The sequence below is a fragment of the Podarcis tiliguerta genome (assembly GCF_965153285.1).
Source record: "Podarcis tiliguerta genome assembly, chromosome: 7".
NCBI classification, from domain to species: domain Eukaryota; kingdom Metazoa; phylum Chordata; class Lepidosauria; order Squamata; family Lacertidae; genus Podarcis; species Podarcis tiliguerta.
Genome location: NC_139540.1, coordinates 86,340,990 through 86,366,457, shown reverse-complemented (window position 1 = coordinate 86,366,457; position 25,468 = coordinate 86,340,990). Strand labels below are relative to the sequence as shown.

The 25,468-nt window shown below is 46.2% G+C and overlaps 1 long non-coding RNA gene across 2 annotated transcripts; it reads right to left on the bottom strand.

Annotated features, from left to right (window-relative positions):
• Positions 1–681: 681 nt before the first annotated feature.
• LOC310681246 lies at positions 682–15,259 on the bottom strand. Of its 2 annotated transcripts, XR_014513161.1 has the most exons (4): positions 14,856–15,259; positions 3,755–6,066; positions 2,234–3,348; positions 682–1,869 (listed from the first exon to the last, which is right to left on the bottom strand). It is a non-coding gene; the product is annotated as an uncharacterized lncRNA (long non-coding RNA). The 2 variants fall into 2 exon arrangements; XR_014513162.1 differs by lacking the exon at positions 14,856–15,259 and having other exon boundaries at positions 2,234–3,352; positions 3,760–10,640.
• Positions 15,260–25,468: the final 10,209 nt, after the last annotated feature.

Below are 25,468 nucleotides of genomic sequence, written 5' to 3'. Positions count from 1 at the left end.
AAACTCCAGTCGTTCTTGGATGAGACCAATTACCTGGATCCACTTCAGTCTCGTTTCTGGCTTGTGTTAAAATTGGGATCAGTAATGGATTGGACGAGGCCTACTCTTTCTCCAGTCTTTTCTTACTGTTATACTGTTAAACAATATTATTTATATTGTTTTTAATATAATTGTGTGTGCTGCCCTGGAAACAATTATGCATCTATGGCTTTAATGTATTCCCCCCCCCCCCCGATAAATAAGCGAAAGATTGCAAGCCACTAAATGTGAGAGAAATTTCACTCATTTTGATTCTCCTTTTCCTGCCCATCCCTGAAGATCAGAATAGTCCCAGTCTAGAATCACTGTGTTTCAACAATGTATTTTGACTTTACAAAACAATAGTTGTTTTCCAGGATCCCTTAACAATCTAGGCATAAACTAATCCATGTTCAGTGATCCTGAACATGCTCTCTTGCTTAGGCGTATAATAAATGCCTTACAAGGAGCAAAACCCACCTTGGACATGTTCTTTTTAAAAAATAAATAAATAAAATCCAGCCACCAGCAAGCATCTGGGAGTCTCCTGCAAATTGGGCGGTGGCAAACTGGTGGGCACCTGTGTATCTTTGGCCCAATCCTGTTATCCACCATCCGTACAGGATGCTTTACAGAGTAATGCAATGCAACAAAAGACAGGCCTGACTCAATAAGCTTTTAATCCACATTTCAATTTAGGGAGGAGGAGGGGGAAGAGGGTAGAGGCAAAAGGAATAAAACAAGAACGAGGCCAGGAGAGACTGGGGATCAATGCAAGCACTTTTCATTAAATGAATCCAAAAGTGGCTTACAAACAACAAATAACAATAACATGGTGAACATACATCACAAATATAGCATAAAAAGTATCTACAATCTATAAAACACTGTTAACAAAGCAACAACTAAAAAATAAGCTAAGAATCACAATTAAAGCAAAAGTCATTATTATATGATTAACAAATCAATACACCATTTATAATATATGAAACAATATTAACAGCATCAACAAAACAGAAACCAAAAGGTAAACTGAGCACATTCACATGCAAATATTTGTTTTAGTCATGAGGAGCTAACTACTGTGTAGGCTCCTTGGGGCAGTGCCTCTGCCTGTTCCACGCTAAGGGCTTGGGCTGTGCAGACTAATTTCTAGGTTACTGGTGTAGAGGAACCTGCTTTTTGGCATGGAAAGGACTTTGTGACCTCCTGGTCTATAATCCTTTGAGTCACGTAAAGCATCATTATATAGCTTTTAGAGCCTGTAGTGATTGTCACATTTCAGGTGCGGCTGCCTAGGATTGTGGAGGTGTCTATGCAGGGCTTTTTTGTAGAGGCAATTGTTACAGAGCTTGAGGTCCCGCCGCTCCTCAAATCATCCATAGGAAATGAGTTGTTCAGGACACCCTCTCCTAGTCTGTGCGTGGTCATGAACTTCTGCTGTGGAGATCTGGGTTCAGCTTCCATCTTAGCCACAAAGTAAAGATGCAAATGACTAAAGGTGATTAAAGGCAATTCTCTACTAAGTAAACCACTACAGTATACTGAAAGTGGACAGTATATTTCAGTCATCTGTACTGTCCAGCCAAAAAGAATTTGACTTCTCCTCTGTGTCCCCAGAATTCTGATCAGGTGTAGAAGCCTCTGCTTGGCAGGATGATACCAACCCATCTACATGACTGAACTATGCCAGGGTGAGCCATCTGTATCATCCTGTAAATGATACGAGAAAATATATTGACAAACTGGAATGTGTGCAAAGGAGGGTGACCAAGATGATAAAGGGTCTGGAAACCAAGTCTTATGAGGGATGGTTGAGGGAGTTGGGTATGTTTAGCCTCGTAGAGGAACCTGAGAGGAGATGCTTAAAGGTAAAGGTACCCCTGCTCGTACGGGCCAGTCTTGACAGACTCTAGGGTTGTGCGCCCATCTCACTTAAGAGGCCGAGGGCCAGCGCTGTCCGGAGACACTTCCAGGTCACGTGGCCAGCGTGACATCGCTGCTCTGGCGAGCCAGAGCCGCACACGGAAACGCCGTTTACCTTCCCGCTAGTAAGCGGTCCCTATTTATCTACTTGCACCCGGGAGTGCTTTCGAACTGCTAGGTTGGCAGGTGCTGGGACCGAACGACAGGAGTGCACCCCGCCGCGGGGATTCGAACCGCCGACCTTTCGATCAGCAAGCCCTAGGCACTGAGGTTTTACCCACAGCGCCACCCGAGGAGATGCTAGCTATCTTCAAATATTTAAAGGGCTGGAGGATGGAGCAAGCTTGTTTTCTCCTGCTTTGGAGGCCAGGACCAAAACCAATGTTTTCACGTTACAAGAAAGGAGATTCAGATTCCACTAGAAAGAACTTTCTGATGGTAACAGCTGTTCAACAGTGGAACTGACTCCCTTGGAAGGTTGTGGACACTCCTTCCTTGGAGGTTTTTAAGCATAAGTTGGATGGTCCTCTGTCATGTATGATCTATTTGAGATTCCTTCATTGCTGGGCACTGGACTGGATGATCGTTGGGAGTGCCTTCAAACTCTACAATTCTATGACATTTCCCCCTCCCTCCAAAAAAGTGCATAAAGTCAACAGAGTTCTCAGTCTTCCAAAGTAAATGTTCCTGACTTCTCATTTCTTGTGGAAATGAAACCAAGTTACATTTGCAAAGCTCTGTACATTTAGCCAACTTAATTGCTCCAATATTTGAAAAAATGCACACTAAACAAAACAAGCAAACATTAGAAACCACAACCAAATGGAAATGTGAGATTATGCCTGTTTGGCAACTTGCCGGAATGGGATAGGAAATTTGCAGTGTGCTGCTCTACATTTATAATTAGATTGCATAGAATTGACATCGTTTCATCTAATAGGTTATTAGGAAAGTGTGTTTTGGATGGAATGGATTCTAACTCATGAAAAGTCCTGCTTTCCTAATGGCATGCAGAATGTGTGCATGGATCTTGAGGCCGGGACATCACTAACTGCTCTGCCATTCACATCAGAATTCATGACACAGGGCTCACACTTACGTGAAAGCACATAAGATGCTTAAGAGTCAGCTGTCAGGACAGGGTTAGATAATGTGGGGGGTTAAAGTCCATGACAATTATGTAAGCACTCAAGGCCAAACTAGAAGGCAGTGATGTTGCTTATTTATCTACCAGCATCATTCATGTCTCAAGTGGAGATGAGAAGGTCTGAATTTCACATGAAAAGGGAGGTGTGGGTGAGAGGAGCCAAACCCTCACCTCACTGTGAGGATTATACAGCAGACTTGAATGCGTTGCCCATTAGACCATGAGGAGTGCAGTCGCACAGTCAATGCAGCACTACTCTACCTGTTGAGAGCAGTAAAGAGTTAATCTGCTGTGCCTCGGAGCTGAGGGGAAGAGCTTGCCAGGCAGGATGTGACGTAAACAGCCTGGTATGCTGTCTGTGTTCTGTGGGAATCGAAAGCAGTTAGTTGAACTGCTCAGCTCCAGGAGAAGGGAGCAAGAAAATGCAATTGCAATCAGATGGGTTCTGATCTGTGTACATACGTGTTTTTGGAGCAATAAATAACTTTAAGAAACAGAAGCTTACGTCTCGGGATTCTTCCCTTATCACACGCGAAGCTGCGCAATTCTGCTGATGATTTTACGACCTACAGAGGCCCGCGCAGAGGAAGTGTGCCGGGCGCCATAAAACAATAAATCTGTCCGAGGAGATTTATTGGAAGAGATCGAACTCAAATAAACAACACTACCTGCCTGCACTTGATCATGTGTGGGGCAGGTGGGCATGGTACTAGGTGAATGACCTCACCAGCCAAATTGGCACCCATACTGTGCCCACCCCCGCTATAACCCATCCCTTCATCTCCCCAGGTTTCCTCACATGGGTGTTGGAGTTGGGCTGGGAGAAAACAGCCTGAGGCAGCAGAGTGGAGGAGGGAAAGTTGAGCACCTAAGCAGGGTTTTGCTCCCTTCACTACATCAGAATACAGATTGAGGGGGGTCATAATTTTGAATGCTGCCGCATGGAGAAAACTAGCTCTTACATGCAGTTAAGTAGCATGGCAGGGAGAAGGTTATGCTACACCTTTCCCACCTCCATACAGAAGGGCTGGGGGCTTATGCCTCTCCAGATGCTGTTGGGCTTCCAACTCTCATCAGACCAAGCCAAAGATGGAGAGAGTTTCTCATCCTGTCCTTATGTGTCACGGGTGCTCCCCAGCCAAAGAAATGCACTTGGCACATAGTTAACTCATAATTGTCAAAAGCAGACATTTACAGTAGTTTCTGTGGCTCCAAAGACCCACACACAGGAGTCTAGAATCTGTGCAGCTATTCCCAGGTCTGCTCTCTATGAAGCAGTTGCAGTAAGAGGAGGCCGCTCCCCCTCCACCTCCCCTGATGGGCTGCGCACACACAGCCAGAGACTGTGCCTGTGTGGAAGCTATCTCTTCAATACCCTCCTCAGGAGCGAGCCAACAGCAAATCACACCGTGCACATTGGAGTTAACTCTTTATTAGCAAGAACACAATCTGCACAGACTTGGCAGAGTGTCAGGCCCAATGAGCACAGCAGCTAATTCCCGGCAGGTCTAGTCCCAGGGATCCCCTCCTACTCACAGCCGTCTAAGTCCCCTCCTCTCCAGGGCCTTTTCCAAGCCATCAGAGACTGCGCCTCCATGAAGCCAACCTCTCCTCCACCCTTTTTATGCTTCTTCTGTTTCTGGGAGATAAGTGCGGAATGGAGCTTGTCACAGCAGGAGAGGGAGACCCCTGTGACTCTTCACCAGCCTGACTCATCTCTGCCTCTTGGTCTTCCTCCTCCCCTGATCAGCTTCTGCCTCTGATTCCGGACATCTCTCTGCCATATACTCCCCGGCTCCCTGTTACCTCTTCAGCTTCTGACACCCCCTCTTCCAAGTTTTCTCCCTCTGACCACTCATCATTGCGCCACCACCAGTCCCTGGGCTCTGAACCTTCTTCCCTTGGTGATTCCCCAGCTGGTTTCTCCCACCATTCCTCTGTGTCCAACCAGTCCATGACATAGTGGTGCAGGAGAGGGTGGAGGAGGGTGGGGGAGCACCCAGCCCTTCATTTGCCTGCCTCTTCCACCCCTTCTTCCAACCCATCTTGTCCTCCATCCTCCAGCTCTGAAGCCTCCCCTGCCTCCAACACTTGCCTTCTGGCCAGTCCAGGTCCCACAAATCACTGGCCCACTCTCACGAATCACGCTCCAGTCCCCCTTCCCCCAGTGCCCACTGCTCAGTGTCCTGCCAGTCCCTGACATTATGGGAAGAAAAGCAGCTTATGCAGGGCAATTTTGAGTGGACAAATTGTTTACAGGGTAATCACACACACACACAGAGCTTTGATCTAATTGGCAGCTCCCTTCAGCTCCCTTCCATATTAAAAATACACAATGGGCACAGACCCACACAAACAACATCTGTGTGTATTTCCCACAGACTGCCTTGTTTGGCCTAGTGACACGTCAGGTTTTCAGTTCTCTATTTTTCTTCTGAAAATCATCTACAACTGCTAGTTCTGTGGCAGACACTCCCCCCGCCCCAACAGACAGACACATGGTTTAGTATTTGGCACGGCATGTAATTTAATTAGCTTACATGCATGAGTTTGTTGACAAAGCACTGGAGAGTCAACCTGGCCAGGCTTTCTGTTAAAGGGGCACTTCCTGCTATAGGAGTAATTGGCACAGCAAATATGGAAATGGATCCCAAGGGGTTGCAAATTTCACACACAACGCTAAAGGGCAGAAGAGGAGGAAAGAAATGCAGGGGATATCTCTTCTGAGAGAAGAAACAAAAATGGGCAATAGCAACTGTCCTGCCAATTAGTTGGGTTTGTCACTCACCTACTTTAAGCCTCCTGGGACCTTGAACTGGTTCACAATGCAGAGCTATTGTCATTGCCAGATGGCTCCCTCTCTAGGCCTGGAATTTCACTGGAGATTTTCAGTTTCACTGGAGATAACTGAGGCAGGGACATCACTTCAGGACTGAAGGTTTGGAGGGCACTTTCCAACTGTGAATGGACCCTCACTGATCAAAGAAGAGCATTAATGAGAGCAGTCCACAAGAGGTCAAGGCCATGCTTTTCCGTTGGGTCTGTTCAAACTATCAGCAGTGAATCATCTAGGCGTCCCTTGCATAGAGTGAATCAGCCCACTAAGTCAGGAAGACCTTGCGGAAGACTCTGGCAAGAAATGATAGTGGAACGGGGTTCTAACCTAGAATGTGCTAGCAACAGAGTGTGTATAGACACAGAAGAGCTCCAGTCCTGGAAACTTTAAAAGTAAAAAGGGCATGTTTAGGTGAGGAGGGTAGAACACTCTCCCTGTCGCCTCCACACAGGCCTTCTCTCCAGGTATCTTTTCTTCCAGACAAGGTTGCAATACTGGAAGTGACCCTGGTTGACAGAAAAGCACTTCAGAAGAGGGGCTGTGGGGGATTAAGTCACAGATCGGAGAAGAGTTCAGATCCCCTTGCCCATGTGCCCCTGGGGCAAGTCTGCCAATTGTCTCCCTTAATGGGTTTTAGGCACAAAGAGGAAAGAGTTGTCTTTGGAGTGTGAAGGCAGTGGAAGCAAGTTGGCAGCAGAGGGAACTAGGAACACATGTGTGTGTGTACACACACACACAGACCCCACAATCTGATTCCCCACCAGCCTCCTTCACACCCTCCTTGCTCTCCCCCAGTTTGCTGGGCCTAAGCCTGAAAGGGATCATGCTTGTCCTTCACCTCTTACCATGGACACCAATGTCAACTGCAACATTTCCATTTACAAACCAGCCTTTTACATCTTGAGCATCTGAACTGAGAAGGCCGGTGAGCAGCAGAGACATTGAGGGAAGCAGGCAGTAGAGTGTGCCAGAGTTGGGATCAAAACAGCCCACCAACAAATAATTGCTTGACGACTGTCCACTTAATTCCAAACCTGCATTGCTGGAAGTTCTATTACCAGTTTGTTTGGGAAGGGTTTAGACTGTTTTATTCACCCTACGCTGAACAGTCTGCCACAAGGCTCCCTGGCCTCTTGATACAAGTCTGCCTTCTTCGCACACTGTCTTCTGCTTCTCAGGCCCCCACAGAGCTGTCTAATTAGGTTTCTTCACAGAGCAAGATGTGACAGTTCCCTTTCCCCTTAAGTTAGATTCCCAGAGAAATGTACCAGTCCACATTATGGCAAGCCCGTCAGAGCGCCACCACAGGAGGGGGACCCCTGTGCTCTGAACCACATCTCAAGAGCCCAGCTGCCCAACAGGGAGCACCAGGCATTATCCTTGTGTCAGTTTCTCTTGTGCCCCTTTGCTTCTGCGTGGGCTGCTGAGAGGAAACAGTGATGGGAAATGGCAGGCAGTGACAGCAGCAAGAAACCACCATGGCATGTGAGAGACAAGGTGTCGGTATAGACTACTGTCCACAGGAGAGAGGAAAGTTTTATTGGCTAAGGGACAATTATTTCCACACTACACTTTCATACTTCATTTCTTTCATACTTTCATTTCTTCCTCATCAAGAATTAAATTTGTGGTTTTTCATGACCTCCGAATGTGTGTTTTGACAACCTTCAGCTTCCCAGTGTGTGCCTTCAGAGCAAAAGGAATATGGGAGCGGCCATTCCTATGGCATTAACAAACGTATGGTCTAGTATGAGAATGGCTCTAACTGTGCAGGAAATAGATAGTAGAAGTCTGCCCCAGCCTGACAGATGAGGAAGGAAGAGGGACCATTCCATCACTGGTAAGAGAGAGGATTGCAAAAATTGGCTTCTTATGATCCTTGGGGAGGGGGAGGTGTGTTTTTGCCTTTATTGTGTTCATATGGCACATGTCATGCTACTGCTTAGTAACTGCTCAGAGCATATGATGCCAGTTTCTTAGGTGAGGGGAATGTTCCAATAATCTCATTAATGGGCAAGCCAGTTGGGAAGAAGAAAGGTCAGGTAAACAAAGCCTGCTTGCAGCTTCTGGTCCCTTTTGATCCACAATTACCCTTGCTGCTTTATCAACAAGCTGGCAAATCTTGAGGCGCTGCTGCTAAATGCCAGGCTGATACAAGGGTAAAACAACTCTAATACGGGATTATTGTTTGTTTGACTTTGCAAACCCCATCTGGGATGACAGTCCCTGCCTCAGGCTTATATCTAGGGTGCATGACACAAAGGGAAAAGGGATTGGGAGGGAGGAGGAAAAAACAAACATGCATTGGTTTTTAGCTGAATATGATCAGCTGGAATGGAAACAGTTTGAGGAAAGGAGGATCAAAGAATTGCTGTTGTCTCAACAGAACTGGTGGAGTAGCTTTGCCTCCCACCTCTCCCTTTGCTGTAAGCCAATGGAATGGCTGCTGCCAGGTGACAGCTGATGTGGGGAGGAGCCAACCTGGCTTGCATCATCAATAATTTGGTGGATGAGCTGGGGATGGGGACTCAGTCTGTCCCAGTTCTGTAATCCTAGATTATTGGTGCAGCACCAATACATACTTAATGGCTAGGAAGAGCAGTTCAGTTTCCTTCTCCACGGTTCTACCCAGAACAGCCCTGGTCTTGTGTTCTTGTACCTAGCTTTGAGTGCAGGGGACAAGATGCGGACTCTGCAGATGTACCAACTATGCTGCTGCCTGCCCAACTATCACCCTGCCTGAGCTGGTGGAGATGTTAAGGAGCCCCCATGGGCTGTTGGTTCTGAAAGACCAACATCCATGTTGAGGGAAGCTCAGCAGAAGCCACTCAGAACATCATGGGCACCATGGCAACCACAGGACTATGCCAGCATATGATCAGCCTAAAATAAATTGCATGTCACACTTTGGACATGGCATTTTCTGCTGGACAACTGCATGAAGACCTGTCGGTGCTGAGATTTAGAGTTGGAGCAACCTTACCTTAAAAGTAGGGGAACCAGTTAAGCTTGTACTGAAGACTCATGGATCTAAATGGTGTTCAGATTTCACTGAAGGAGTTTTCTGCTGGCATGGCTGGCATCTGTCAGTGTGTCACATGTTCACCCACTTAATGTTTCTAGTCTTTCTAAAATTTCAGCTTGGATTGAGGACGGAAATGACCAGAATTGACTAATTAGAGTGTTTTCTTCTGTAAAGAAATTGTCCTTTTGCTCGCTCACAGGGCATTGCAAATCACGTAAGGGTGTGCTTTTCCTTTTTAATTTTGGGGTCTCTTGTTTGTGATTATCAGACCAGACCTTTTGGGGTCAGTTTTCCTTTTTGGATTTTTCCTGATCCTCTTCTACCATTGGCTTATCACATTTGGCATCAATGGTACCCTATTTTCAAAGAATCTTAGTATTGCTATCCTTTCCTTTAAGAATAGATGTCTTGTTATGTGGATAAGTTTGGCCAAATTTTGATCTTGAAAGGTGATCATTGCTCGTACCAAATAACCATCATAATGTAAGTACTCTATAGAAACAACAACAACATGGCTTTACTACTCCTGGCAACATATCATTCAGGATGTTCAGGAAATGCATTATGCAATCTATCCATGAGAGGAAGCCCTTCGGTTTTGGGTAGTTGACAAATACAAATTTTTGAGGGATTAGTATCAAGTTCCAAGCTTTTTTCTGGATTGCAACTTGCCAGTCCTGTAGTATGTCACCCACTGTCAGGAATGAGGAAGATGAGTGGGAAATGATGTTCTGCCCCAGAAACGGCAGCTTCAAATATCTGGTCATGCCCTTTGGACTTCAGTCAGGGACAGCAACGTTCCAAGCCTGCATCAACTATGTCCTCAGTGGTCTAATGAATAGGTTCATGGTGGTGCACCTCAATGGTGTGCTGATTTATTCAGAGGACCCAGAGCAACACATCTGGCATGTGACAGAGGTGCTGTAGTGATTGAGAGAACACCAGCTTTATGCTAAGTTGTAAAAGTGCCAATTCCACATCTCAACTGTAGATTTCCTGGGTTACAGACTCATGCCTGAGGGGGTGTACATGGACCCCGCTAAGGTGCAGAGTGTGGTTTCATGGCAGGAACCCAAAAGAAAGAACGGCCTGCAGATATTGGGGTTCACAAACTACTACTGCAAGATCGTGCCAGCCTATTTGAGGCTTGCTACACCTCTCACAGATTGTTTGAGGGGCAAGAAGTCGCAATGTTGTTGCAGGCAGACCCAGATGGCATGCGCCTTCCACTCTAGGAAGCTGACTCCTTCCAAGCAGAACTACACCATTTGGAAGAACAAGGAAGCCTTTGAAGTGCGGAGACACTTCCTGGAAGGGGCGCACCACCAGGTAGAGGTGCGCACTAACCATCGTAATCTAGAGTATTAGCAGACAAGGCATTTGAATCGGAGACAGATTCGCTGGGCACAGTTCTTTGCCAGGTTTGATTTCAGAGTCCAGCATGTGGCAGGCAGGCAGAATCAGGGGACGGATGCCCTTTCTAGGAGGATGAACCAGTCTCAGTACATAGGCATATCTTGAAGCCAACACAGCTACATGTGGCTGCAGGATCAGTGGGGGATGACGCAGATTTCCAATGGCAAACTCGAGAGGATGCCTTCGCCAGAGGCAAGCTAACAATGTTGCAAGGAGACACCAACGGGGCAGAGGGCTTCTCTGAGAAAGAGGGACTATTGTCCAAAGGAGAAGCTCTTAGAGCCAAGGTCATGATAGCCCTACAGTGAATCACTTCAGACAGCACAAGACCTTTTACCAGGTGACACGGCAGTTTTGGTGGCCAAGAGTATGAGAAGAGGTGAAGGAATATGTGTGAGCCTGCAAGACTTGTCAACAGGCAAAGAGGCCCAAGAAAGCGCCAGCAGGGTTGCAGCAATTTTTAACTACCCCGCAAGGGTCTTGGGAAACCATTGCTATGGACTTCATAATGGATCTACCAAAGTCACAGCAGCAGACAGTAATCTGGTAGTAGTGGACTTTGTGCCGTGTAAGGGACTCCCAACAGTCCAAGAAACAGCACAGCTCTTCGTAGACCACATGTTCAAGTTGCAAGGGCTCCCACTCAGATGGATCCAGATTGTGGAACCCAATTCACCTCGCAGTTCTGGAAGAAACTCATGCAGTTATTCAAGGTGGAGTTGTGCCTTTCCTCTGCCAGACATCCCAAGACTAATGGAGAGTTGGAGAGGACTAATGCCACGTTGCAGAAATACCTTCGTTGTTACATAAATGTCAGGGAACTGTCGTCAACTCAGAGGCGAGAGATGGAAGGGCAGTTGTGTTATAGGGAGCCTCTGAAAATCTTGCGAAGCAGTTCCTCCTCCAGCGAGGAGGAAAGCCCCACCTCCAGTGGAGAAGAGGTGCAGGTACCAGGGAATGCTAGGAAGAGCCTCAACACCGAGCCTGAGCAAACTGGAGAGGCGGGAAGTACGCCCCTGCCAGCGCCCATTCTGTGCAGTAGGCTTCAGCGCAGGGAAGGGCGGAAAAAGCTGGGGGTGATGCAACTTTTATGCTGGGGGAGATACAAAGACCGACCACTCCCAGATTCTGCTAGCGATTGAGCCAGATATGAACTTACGATGCTCTTCACTGTAAATAGTTTGCACCAAGAATAAAGCTTGGAAAAGACAGGTTGAAGTTTTGCCTGTTTACTCTTGAGCAACCACACCAGCACCTGACAGTAAACTACCAGCAAGATGATTGGGTAACCAATCTCCCTTTAGCAGAGTTCGTGTACAATGACGCCCTTCATATTTCAACTCAGCAGGTCCCCTTCTTCACTAGCTATGGATACAATCCTCGCTCCTTTCCATCACCAACCGACACCTTGTCAGTGCCATCCGCAGAAGAATTCATAGATGAGTTGGCAGCCACCCAGGAGTTACTATAGGAGAGTCTGGACTGTGCAAAGGAGGCCTATAAAAAAGGCAGCAGATGCTCACCAGCAGCCTGGCAGTGAGATCAAGGTGGGGGATCAAGTGTGGTTGACAACACGTGATTTGCCCCAAAAAGGCAGATGCAAGAAATTAGATAGTCAGAGAGTGGGTCTGTTTGAAGTGATAGACCAGATTAATCCTGTGACTTTTAGACTCCAGTTGCCTGTATCCATGAAGATTCACCCTGTGTTCCACAGATCATTGTTGTCACCAGTGGTGCCTGCACACCCGTACCAGACTCCTAAGGAAGCTTCTCTGCCTCCTGTCATAGTGGAAGGAGAGGAGGAATGCAAAGTAGAGCAAATCCTATACTCTCGATGGTGACGGAAGAAGTTGCAGTACCTAATTGGGTGGAAGGGGTATGGGCCAGCAGAAAGATCATGGGAGTATGCAGAGCGTGTGCATGCACCAAAATTGGAAAGTGCATGTCATGCAAGCCACCCCCCTAGACCCAAGCCAGCAGGGTGGGAGGAGGAGGAGAGCCTTGGGGGGTGATGTCAGGGATCATGCTGAGAAGGGCTGCACTGAGGAGGAATGGTAGGAGTCTCCCTCTCCCCCTGTTCCTGACCAGGATCCTGAATCTTCTCGGGAGCAATGGGACAGTATAGATTTGGAACAGGAGATTGCAGAGAGACATAGTTCAGAAAACAGAAGTTGGTAAGAACTGGGTGGTGAACAGCTAGGAGAAGAAGAACTGAGAGAGAGAGTTAACAGACTCTCTTGTGCTGGAAAGCGTCCATCCGCTCAGCCCAAGGTCAAGGAGAGTAGATAAGGTGGCAGCACAAAAAGCAAAGTGGTTGCAAGATCAGGTTGCAAGACATGGAAGTGATGTGGATGATGAAGGGGGAAGTGGGTGGAATCCTTAATTGGGAGCACCTTCATCCTAGGAATGGATTATTTGTTCTCTTGTTGTGCTCATTAAAATCTCTAAATGGTAAGAGAGTCCTTTCGCTTTGTTCTGCTTTTCTGCTGCTAAAGGGAGTGGGGGAGAAAGCCGAGTCCCTGAAGCCTGACATCCACATACCTGATCTCTTTTCGGAAACACATTGCACCATGACTACGCAAGGCATCCCAAAGCAGAGAGGGAAAGAGACAGCAAAGGCAGATTCCCCATGGGAAAAGTAGAACAAACAAGTGCAGCAAAAGGACCAACCCTTGGGTAGGTATGTAGCACCCCTCTGACCTCCTTTGATAGCCACCACAGCAAATGAGGCCGGTCTCTTCCTTGGTCTGTCTCCTATCTGAACTCCCAGTCTTCCACCACAGTCCCTTTATCTGCTCCCTACTAATGAGAGACTCAAAACCCTGGTTTTCCAGAGCAGGGATGGGGAACCTGTTGCCCTCCAAGGTACTTGGATTCCCAATTGCCATCATCTGTGACCATTGGTATTGCTGGTTAAGGAGTGATGGAAGTTGGGGTTTAACAACACCTAGAGAGACACAGATGCTCTAGGGCAGGTTGGTCCAAAGTGCAGCTCAAGAGCCGCATGCTACCCTCAATGCCTTTTTTGGGTGACTCTCGGCAACATTTGACGCCCTCACATTGCCTTCCCGAAGCTGAGTAAGCAAAGCACTGCGCTTTAGGAAGGAGGCGTAAGGGCTCTGGCATGGTTCTTGAGCCCTCCTTCCTCCTTCCCAAAGCTGGGAAAGTGCTAACTAGGCTTTGGGAAGAAGGGAGGACTCTAGGACCCTGTCAGAGCCCTCACACCTTCCCAAAGCCCAGCATGTTACTTAGCCTGGCTTGGGAAGGCAGCACCAAAGCTGGAGGGTGGGGTGTCAAATTTTGGGCTTGCTCCTCACATCCCGTGCAGGTAGGCAGTGTGTGGCCCATAGGTTCTGTGTCAAAGTAGTCGCGTGGCCCACTTGGCATGAAAAGTTGAACCATCGTGCTCTAGAGGCTCCAGCAAATGGCAGCAATAATAAAGCAACTGGAACTAATTGTCCTGCCAGGGAACCCTAGAGGTTCTTCAGCTGTTCTCCTCAAGATTTCCTTCAGCTTGTTTCCTTCATTCTTGGGGTTTCTCTCTTTTTGTGTACATGATGATATATATATATTAATGCCTTATATTGCAAGAAACAAGTGATTCAGCAACAGCTATCTTTGAGCCACAGGCCCTTTCACCTTCTGTGTCAGCGAAAATTAACTCCCCAAACGGAAATCTTCTTTTCCACAATGGATGCCTGACATGACCCAAGTATTTTGGTGGCTTGTTTTCCTATCACAAGGGTGGGAAGCCTTCTTGGCTCTGTGGCTCAGATTGTTATCTCCCCCAGCCTTTGCAGGCCAAGTTTGGCAGGGAGATCTTTCCAGGCTTCTATCTTAGACATAGGCTAAAGACTCTGGAGAGGGTATACAACTAGCTCATTAGAAAATATCTCAATGTTTTAATGTTAAATATTAATATTAGATAACTGCAACAACAAAATTACTCCTCAGACCGCACTGAATGCTATTTTAAGCAAAACACTGACATTGAACTCTGATGAATGCTTGTGTTTTACAAGACAGCAACATGAAATCTGCCTTACACATTACTCTGCGTGTGTGTGTGTGTGAGAGAGAGAGAGAGAGAGAGAGAGAGCGCAGCAATTGCTCTGGAAGGTCTCAGGACACAATGGCAGATGCCCATTCATCTGTCACACCCACCCCAGGGACTTAAAGCAGAGCCCACTGCTGAGCTCACAAGAGCCGCCTTTTTGAAGGAGCCAACAGATGACCATGAGATGCAGCAGAAGAGCATCTCTGACTGCATAGGAGAGGGCAGTGAAAGGCTACTAGTCCTGATGGAGGAATGCTTCAGAAAATCACTTGCATGAAGTCCCAGGTGGGCCGAGGGCTCTTGGGCTCAAATTCTGCTTGCGGCTTTGCCACAGGCATCTGGGTGGCCCCTGGGAGAAGAGGAGGCTGGACCAAGTGGGCCCTTGGCCTGATCCTGCAGACCCTTCTCGTGTGTTTTCCCCGCCCCGTACCTCTGAGGCAGGTGTCCTTTGGGTGCAGTCTCTCCCGGGATGCGGCGGCTCCCAGGCTGCATCTTTCCCTTGCTGCAAAGCAAAAGAAGACGTCAGCAGGCGCCTGGCTCCCAGTCTGGGGCAGGAGAGTGGGGGACCTGGGAAGGGGGCATTTCTCCCTACCAGATCTTACTAACTTCTCCCACTTGGCCTCCGCACGGGCATCTCGGCTCCATCCCGGCCAGCCTGTTCAGCATACCTACAAATTCTGGGTTTCCCCATGGCACCGCTGGGCTGCTGCTGCTGCTACTGCTTGGCCAGAGCCTTTCCCAAACCACGGCCATGTGAAGGAAGAAGGACATAGTATTCTCCTGGCACAGGAATCCACTCTAGGGGACAGGGATCCCGTGGTCCCTCCCCAGTAATGTTCTACCATGCTATGATTCTATCAAGCAGCTAAAGGAATAGGTGGGGGAGCAAGATGCAGAACAAGGGGAGGCACAACCACATACCCCAACAGCACCCTCTGGCCTGACTCACAGTGGCCTCATCCCAGCACACTTTGACACCCCGATTATTTTTTCCTGAATTCAGCTGCCTGGCAACCCAGCAGCCTGGCCCCTGTTTGCCAGCTGATGTCACAAAGTGCTGCTTTGCAAGCAAGCCGTATGGTGGTCTGCAAGAGGGATGCCTGTCAGATGATGGTGAGAGACAAATGTGCCCAACAGTTATGATGGAAAGGAACTCTGAAGGTAGGAGGAGCTGCAAGGCCCAGAGGAGACGAGGGGCATGGAAATAATAATAATAATAATAACAACAACAACAACAACTAGCGTCACCTGTCACTGGTGCATGTGGCAAGCTTGGTTCCCTTGCTTGACTTGTCCACAGATGTTGACAGCTTGGCAGGTCCTCAGCTGTGGTCCCCAGATTATATTTTCTGTTGTGAATATCTGGCTGGTTACAAGGCTGAGCCATATGACCTTTCCATGCCTCTATTCTCTTACCTCTAAGGCTGTGTAAACATCACACCTTGAAATCACAGGGTCATTCCATTAAAATGTCAACCTACAGGCTCATTGTTCCTAAACATGTTGTAGATCATTTTAAAGAGAACTTCCCAAAGTTTCAGGATCATGTCACTGTGTGTGGTGGGTTTTAACAGGAAGGAGAGCACAGTGGTACTTTGGTTTTAGAACAGCTTAGAACAACTTGGAAATAGAACGCTGCAAACCCGGAAGTAGGTGTCCCTTTTTGTGAGCTTTGCCTTGTTCAGCTTCCTGTCGAATATATTCATTTGTAAATTGAGTCCCCCACTGCTAATCAGAGGCTGAGTCCTGAGTCCCGAGCACCCAGGCAACACAGAGGTGATATTTGGAGCTTTTGTTTTTGCTATTTGTTTGTGTTTTTGTTTGTGTGGCTTTTTCATTTTTGTGACTGTGACTTGTGACTTTGTTTTTGTGACTTGTTTTTGTGACTGTGTGGAACCCAATTCAGCTGCTGATTGATGGTGTGACTGCAGAAATGGATTAAAAAAACCACACCATCCAAACAATGACAATCATCCGTGCACGTAAGAAAAAATTTGAATATGAACACATATTCAGCATGCATATCCAGTCTCTGACATCTACAGACATGGCTGGGAGGAGTCTGAAAGCCTGGGGAAAGCCTGTCTCTCAGGACAGCCCAGACTAAGCTCAGTGCAACATGAACCGACTCAGGATAATGCAGCCTCCTATCTCCCCCCCCCCCCCAAATGATACCACACATCCATTTCCATCACATATTCTTACTGCAGTCCCACCACAGATGGAACTACACCAGAAGGGTAATAATAATAATAATAATAATAATAATTATTATTATTATTATTATTATTATTTATACCCCACCCATTTGGCTGGGCTTCCCCAGCCACTCTGGGCGGCTTTCAACAAAATATTAAAATACCGTAATGCATCAAACATTAAAAGCTTCCCTAAACAGGCCTGCCATATTAAACTAAGCACTCCTTCATCATTAGCAATTTCCTACCTGATAAGCATGCTTTGTGTGCAGAAAAATGCATAGATAGTAACATCCAGATCCAACCTAGCATGTACATATACGCCCTAGAGCAAGAGGGGGGTGTAATCAGATGAACAACAGATACCACTTTTAACTACCTCCAAACAGCCACAAAGATTGCTATCATTCACCAACAACCACCCGCAGGTACACTCAACTTTTAATTTAAAAGGCCAAAACTCTGTAGTTAGGACAACAGTGCCTGAAAGGGTACGCTGAGCTGTTCTTTTTGTGACTACGGACAGTAATAGGAAACATTAGGCCCCATTCTCTTTATGTCAAATCAGAAGGTGTTTCCTGGTACATAATGAGCATCATCAAAATCCATTAGCCACAGCTAATTATCAACAGCATGTCTGTACACCAAATGAAACTGACCGCCTGTGCCTCATGTGGTTTGACAAGTGATGACAGCAATAGTGACCAATATGCTGTCTATATGTGAGTCTCCCATGCATTTCTCCCATTCATTTTGGTGGAGCTTCCATGAGAGATTTTTCCACTGGATTGTGGCATCTGCCAAAAGAGAATTAAGCCCTTCTTAAATTTATCCTTTAGAGTGAAAAGATTTGCAATTATTAGTGTACATGAAAGCATGCAAAATGTCTCCATAATTTACTGGGTTTTCAGCTGCCCTGACATTGGGGCAGCATCTGCTCAGGTTTATAGATTTGTACTCATTTCAAGGCAAATGAATGGATAAATGTATTGTGACTGATTAACTGTTCTTTGTACTCTTAGGAGTGTATCATTATGAACGATTGTCCACACAACTCATTACTATGCCATTAAGCCTTGTGAATTATTGCTGCTCTTCCAAAATGATGGACTGCACTTCCATTGACTTTATGGAGCAGATATCTTATTTACATTATACATATTTATTAAAATGAAAATTGCTGCTGTATTATAATCTGCACTACTTTGCTTTCAGGCTGACTTCTCTAATTATGCATTTTTGAAACCACTTTCAAAGCAGCAACAGTCTTCCCTTTGTATGAATCCGTTTGTAATGGATTTACTACTTATATTGGGTGACTTTTAACATATTTGAAAAGGCGGGGGCCTCAAAACTGCAATTCCCCTCTGCTCAAAGGCACAAACCCTTCTTGAGTTTAGCCCAGTCTTTTACCTTTGAGCTGAGCCACACTGAAAATAGGCTCACACCCCACCTCATCTGCTCCACAAACCTTGGCATATCCAAGGGAAAAGTGTTCCTTATATGGGGGCGGGGGGGGGGGCTGTGGAGGGCGTAAAATTAGTCCAAAGGGCCTCTCATTGACAGCAAGTGGCAAGTGGCTCCAGGTATTACTTCCTACCAACCATAGAATTTGACTGCAGGCCCTCTGATTTTTGGCAGCAGACAACATCATTTGCCCCTGGAAAAAGCTGCCCCCCCCCCAGGCCTTTCCTCGCCTGCTTTCCTCTCTTGCCCCCTCCTGCAGGTCCTATTGCTTTTGTCTTGAGGAACAGGGAAACTGATAAGGTGGACAGAGGAGGAAATAGTGTGGGTTTGAGAAAGGTGGTGGGACTGCTAAAGTTTTCAAGCTAAGCACTTAGGTTGAGGAACACTGATGTGTTTGGGTGTTGGTTTTTTAGGGTTTGACTTAATGGCCAATCAGTGCAGCCCAGGTGTTTGGGCAAGTAAGCAGGTCCACCCATCCCTCCTGTAGGTTTCCATTCCAAGCACTGGGGAGACTCAGGTTCAAATCCCCACACAGAGGTCAATTTTACTGGGTAATCTTGGCCACTAGCTCCTAGCCTAACTTACCTCACAGGATTGTTGTGGGGATAAAATGGGTATGAGAAGAAGCTTGCATGCTCCTCTGACCTTGGAGAAAGGGGGAGACTAAAATGTAAAACGAAACAAAAAACAAAACACTTGATGTTGAGTAATTAACATGCATTGCATGAACCGGTCTAATGTGCTCCCTATCGCCCGCCGGCCGCTGCCCCAAGTGGTACAGTACTTTCTATGATTTCTTGCATGTTTGCATTTGCTTGCTTCAGTTTAAACCAACAGCTGAGTAGAATAAGTGTGGTGCATCTTTAACAATTTAATGGCCTAAATACATTATGAATAGTAGCAAGCATGATGGGGAAACTGTTTAGGCTCAGAATGCAGTCCTTCTCACTAATAAACAGCACTGGTTGTTTTCCATTTCTTTAGTTCTTTCAAATACAACTCTTGTTGTTCTCACATTTTACCCAGATGCAGTTTAAAATAAATGACAGAAAACCAAGTTGCTTTTGATCACGTTGGGTGTTGTAATCAAAGACTTTGCACATTATGAACCAATGAATTAAAAGCTATTAAAAACTCCACATTATCAAGAATTTCTTTAAAAGCACCAAACTGTTTCAAGAAAAATGGGAACATGAAGATTTCACTGAAAAGTTTATAATTATATAGGTGCCAACGTGAAGCCAAGGCCAGCCGGCCTAGAACACAGTTGTGCCTGAAGTAAGAAATGAAATAAAAATGGTGTCTTCCCCTCCCATATTTTAACGCAGGACACAGTAAGACATTGTCCCGCATAAGCCCTAAAGAATATTTTACTAGATTATTTTTTCAGGATCAAATCTACACAAATCCAAAATCTGATGCCTGAGGCAGCTCCTTTGCCTTGTAAGATTGTGGATGTGCAGAACTTTTGAGTGCTGAGTGTGGACATGAACCCAATAGCTGAACAACCCAGATCTCTCAGGGTAATGTTGATGGGGAGAAGAGAGCGCAGATTTGTAGAGCCTCATAAAGCCAAGGTGGCTATTTTTACAACCAGAAAAATTAGGCTTGACACAGGGATTGCAGACTCATGTGAACATTTTCACTCATTCATCAAATATAATCAGTTATGGGTACTTGAGTTGGGAAGAGAACAAGGCCTATTCTTTTGAAGCACCATTTTAATGCACTCACCAACCAACCCTCTGGTTACCTGCAAAGGGCCCTCTTTTTTAGCAACAAATTAATCCGAAAGCAGATCACATTGAGCAAGTGGAAAGCATACAGTTCTGTGTCCTGTACTCAAGTACTGTAACTATACTTCTGTCAGCTAACTCTTACAGGCAACATTTACAGTATAGAATTTCCTACTTTGAGGTAATTTGGGGCCAAACTAGTCATAAAGGTAAACTGGGTCTTTGAATTTTACATGCAGGTTTTCTGTGTTGTTGTTTTTTTACAAAAAACACAATTAGTATCAGCTAACACATTGATTCAACACAGTCTTAGAATGTCTGAAAAAAGGAACGCGTTAACAGGCTCCCTTGGGGCAGAAAAAACATGGTTTGAAGTGACAGTGGAAAATATGAAAACTCTGCCTATGGTCATTCATCTGTATCAGCTCATTCACACACACAAAAACATTGCTTATTGACATTAATTACAATCAGGGAGCAATATGCAGACACGTGAGGCGCCCTAGCCCTAAGGTGTCTCCCTCTTCTCGTGGAACTACTGAACTTGGAAAGGACTTTGGAGGTCATTTAGGTAATTAAAATCTTTCTATGTTTTTAAGTATGGTTGTGATTTTTTCCTAAATTTATTGTTTTATCTAATCATTTTGTTTTTTTACAATCAAGCGATATAAATCTTAGAGGAAGAGGGGAATGTAGGTCCAAGTCCCTGCCTAATGTAGGATTAGAGATAAAACAGAGATTACAGAAAGGGCTCTGCAATATCACCAAATGCTGATATTTGGCCAACATGTTCTTCTGCTTGTTCTCCAGCTGTTGTCCAAACAGCCTCCCTGTACACCAGGGAGATGCCTGAGCTCTGGTAAGTGAAAGAAAATGCATACGAGCCGGAAAGTCACAATGGCTTTGACAGAACAGCTAGTGACATTAGCAAAAGCATTCTCTGGGTTAACCAGAAATGTCATAAAGACCATCACCTTTCAGGTTACTTCTGAGTAGCTAAGAAGCTCATGGTCACTGGTGAATTCCTTTTCTGATTTTCAGAATGTAAACTGTATTTTCTGTATAGCACCACAACTCCATCTTGACCAACCAACCACACACTTAGATTTCTGGTCAATCTTAGCAAGGGAAGACAACCCACCTCAAAGAAGATATTTAAGGGAACTAGGTAATACGGTGAAGGTAAAGGACCCCGGATGGTTAAGTCCAGTCAAAGACGACTATGGGGTGTGACGCTCATCTTGCTTTTAAGGTCGAGGGAGCCGGTGTTTGTCCACAGACAGCTTTCTGGGGTCATGTGGCCAGCAGGACTAAACTGCTACAGGTGCATGGAGGGCCATGACGAGTGCCAGAGCGCATGGAAATGCCATTTACCTTCCTGCCACAGCAAGTATTTATCTACTTGCACTGGTATGTTTTTGAACTGCTGGGTTGGCAGAAGCTGGGACAGAGCAACAGGAGCTCACCCTGTTACAGGGATTCAAACCACCGACCTTTTGATCAGCAAGCCCAAGTGCAGGTTTACCTTGCCTGTGCCAGTTCACTCCAGCAGAGATCCCTCTGTTGGCTGGATTGCGCACGTGATTTCTGGTGCCTGCATCTGTGCAGACGCAATTTGCAGTGCCGCAGAAGCAAGTCCCTGTGCTGCGCTGCACCGGTTTAGTGCACTGTGCGGGGACTCATCGAGCGGGTGGGTCGGTTGGCGGACGGCTCGTGGGCCGGTTAAACGACCTCCGTGGGCTGCTTGTGGCCCATGGGACTTAGGTTGCCGACCCCTGCCCAAGAGGGTCAGTGGTTTAGTCCAGGAGTTAGCAACCTTTTTCAGCTGTGGGCCGGTCCACCGTCCCTCAGACCATGGGGGGGGGCCAGACTATATTTTTTGGGGGGAAATGAACCAATTCCTATGCCCCACAAATAACCCAGAGATGCATCTTAAATAAAAGGACACATTCTACTCATGTAAAAACACGCTGATTCCCTGGCCATCTGTGGGCCAGATTGAGAAGGCGGTTGGGCCGCATCTGGCCCCCGGGCCTTAGGTTGCCTACTCCTGGTTTAGACCATAGCGCCACCTGTGGCCCATCTAAGGGAACTATGACGCTGTCACTGAAGTGGCTTGGCTATTCAGTTCTGCCGTTCTCTAAAGATCTGGGGGAATCCAGTTCTAGCTAAATATACAGGTACAGATACCCAAAGAAATCAAGTCAACTTCAGGCCATTTCACATAATAAATTTTGCAGCAGAAACATCACTCTTTGTGTTGGGATGGGGACCATTTCTTTTGTGATGTTTGAATGATCTCATGAGCCTCTCTTCAGCTTTGATGGTGAAGAAGGTTCATAGCCTGGGTGACCACAGGAGAGGCACTGAAATGCCGTGAGAGAGCTTTGAAGTTGGTTGCAGCAGCAGCAGTGCAAACCTCTCTCTCTTTCTCTCTTCCATTAATATATATAGAACAACCTATGCATAAGGCTATGAAACCAGGTGCCTCTCTAAAGTAGATTTTACTTCAGAATTCCACAAATAAATAATTGCCCTCCTAAAAGACAAAGTGCCCTCCTAAAAGACAAAGTCCAGCAACTGGAGGAACGTGTAGCTACGCTCCAAAGAATTAGAGAGCTGGAGCTCTTCTTGGAAGCAACAGAGCACACCGTCTCCACCAAGGAGGAGACAGGGGACTCCCCTGAGAAGGAGGCTAGTTCACCAACACAGGAGCCCGATATGTGGAGAAACGTGACTCAAAGAAGTAGGAGGCCCAGGGTTCGCTCTGATTGTCTAGAAATACACAATCGCTTTGAGGTCCTCTCCCCTAGCATGGAAGACGAAGAGCAGACTCCATTTGAGGATCTCTCCCTCATTACAGTCGATCACGTATATGAAGATGAGCAGCAAAGTCAGTCCTCAGGGAATGTGCAGGCGACCTTGGAACGGACCGCTCACGGAAGAACCCTGACCAAACCTAAGAGAAGGCGTGTAGTGGTGATAGGGGATTCCTTACTGAGGGGAACAGAAGCAGTGATCTGTGGGCCTGACAAGATGTCTCGGGAAGTGTGCTGTCTCCCGGGGGCTAAGATCCAAGATGTAACTGAACGACTGCAAGGAATCATAAAACCCACTGACAAATACCCCTTCCTCTTGGTTCATGTGGGAACCAATGACACTGCAAGCAATAGCCTCCAGAAGATCAAAAGAGACTACGAGGCTCTGGGCAGGAAATTGAAGCAATTAAATGCACAAATCGTCATCTCATCTGTCCTCCCAGTTGAACGACGTGGCCCAGGGAGAGAGAGGAAAATAGTGGAAGTAAACAGCTGGCTTCGCAAATGGTGTAAACAGGAACGGTTTGGATTCTTAGATCACGGACTGCAGTTTCTTGAGGATGGACTTCTGGCAAGCGATGGGCTGCACCTCACAACGGTTGGGAGGAATGTTTTTGCCAAAAAACTAAGAAACCTCATCAGGAGGGCTTTAAACTGACTAATGTGGGGGAGGGAGACAGTGCTCCTGAAGGTAGGAGTCTATTAATTGATGAAGATGATCATCCAAATGTCATAGACCAAATGGAGCAAACAGCAAGCAGACCTAGTGGTGGGAGGAAAAAATCCTTAAATAAGAGACACGGGGGAATGACTAATGGACTTCAATGTCTGTACACTAATGCACAAAGCATGGGAAATAAACAAGATGAGCTTGAGCTCTTGGTACAGCAAACTAAATATGACATAATAGGCATCACTGAAACCTGGTGGGATAAGTCCCACGATTGGAATGTAAAAATGGAGGGATACAATCTATTTCAGAGAAACAGACCAGACAAGAAAGGAGGAGGAGTGGCGTTATATGTCAGGGATGTGTATACCTGTGAAGAGATCCAAGATTTAGAACCTCAAAGCCAAAGTGAGAGCATTTGGGTCAAAATTAAGGGAGAGAAGAATAATAGTGACCTAATTGTGGGAGTTTACTATAGATCCCCAAGCCAAACGGAGGACATAGATGATGCCTTCCAAGCATGCAAAAGGAAGGGAGATAGTAGTAATGGGGGACTTCAATTACCCAGATATTTGTTGGATGTCAAACTCAGCCAAGAGCATAAGGTCAAACAGATTCCTCACTGGCCTTGCAGACAACTTCATTGTCCAGAAAGTGGGAGAAGCAACAAGAGGAACAGCCATTTTAGATCTGGTCCTAACCAATGTCGATGACCTGGCTAATGGGGTAGAAGTGGAAGGATCATTAGGCGCAAGTGATCATGCTCTTCTGAAGTTTACTATACAACGGAAAGGAGCAGCCAAGCATACTAGGACTCAATTTCTTGACTTTAAGAAAGCCGACTTCATAAAACTTAGGGAAGTGCTGGGTGAGATCCCATGGACAGTAATACTAAAAGGAAAGGGAGTTCATGATGGCTGGGAGTTTGTTAAGAGGGAGATAGTAAAAGCACAACTTCAGGCAATACCAATGAGACGGAAACATGGAAGGTGCCTAAAGAAGCCAGGGTGGCTATCTAAAGAACTTTTAACTGAGTTAAGATTAAAAAAGGATGTGTACAAAAAATGGAAAAGGGGGGAAACCACCAAAGAGGAATTCAAACAAATAGCCAGCATGTGTAGACACAAAGTCAGAAAAGCTAAAGCACAGAATGAACTCAGGCTTGCTAGAGAGGTTAAAAGCAACAAAAAAGGCTTCTATGGCTATGTTCGTAGCAAAAGGAAGAACAAAGAAACAGTGGGGTCACTCAGAGGAGAAGATGGTGAAATGCAAACAGGGGACACAGAAAGGGCTGAACTCCTCAATGCCTTCTTTGCCTCAGTCTTCTCCGATAAAGAAAACAATGCCCGACCTGAAGAATTTGGAGGAAATGATTCAGCAGAGGAAACACAGCCCAGAATAACTAAGGAGATAGTACAAGAATACTTGGCTAGTTTAGATGTATTCAAGTCTCCAGGGCCAGATGAACTGCATCCAAGAGTATTAAAAGAACTGGCAGATGTGATCTCAGAACCACTGGCAGTCATCTTTGAGAATTCCTGGAGAACAGGCGAAGTCCCGGCAGACTGGAGGAGGGCAAATGTTGTCCCTATTTTCAAAAAGGGGAAAAGAGAGGACCCAAATAATTACCGCCCAGTCAGTCTAACATCAATACCAGGGAAGATTCTGGAACAGATCATTAAGCAAACAATCTGTGAGCACCTAGAAAGGAATGCTGTGATCACCAATAGTCAGCATGGATTTCTGAAAAATAAGTCATGTCAGACTAACCTGATCTCATTTTTTGACAGAATTACAAGCCTGGTAGATGAAGGGAACGCAGTGGATGTAGTCTACCTTGATTTCAGCAAGGCATTTGACAAGGTGCCCCATGATATTCTTGTAAAGAAGCTGGTAAAATGCGGTCTTGACTATGCTACCACTCAGTGGATTTGTAACTGGCTGACTGACCGGACCCAAAGGGTGCTCATCAATGGTTCCTCTTCATCCTGGAGAAGAGTGACTAGTGGGGTGCCACAGGGTTCTGTCTTGGGCCCGGTCTTATTCAACATCTTTATCAACGACTTGGATGATGGACTCAAGGGCATCCTGATCAAATTTGCAGATGACACCAAACTGGGAGGGGTGGCTAACACCCCAGAAGACAGGATCAC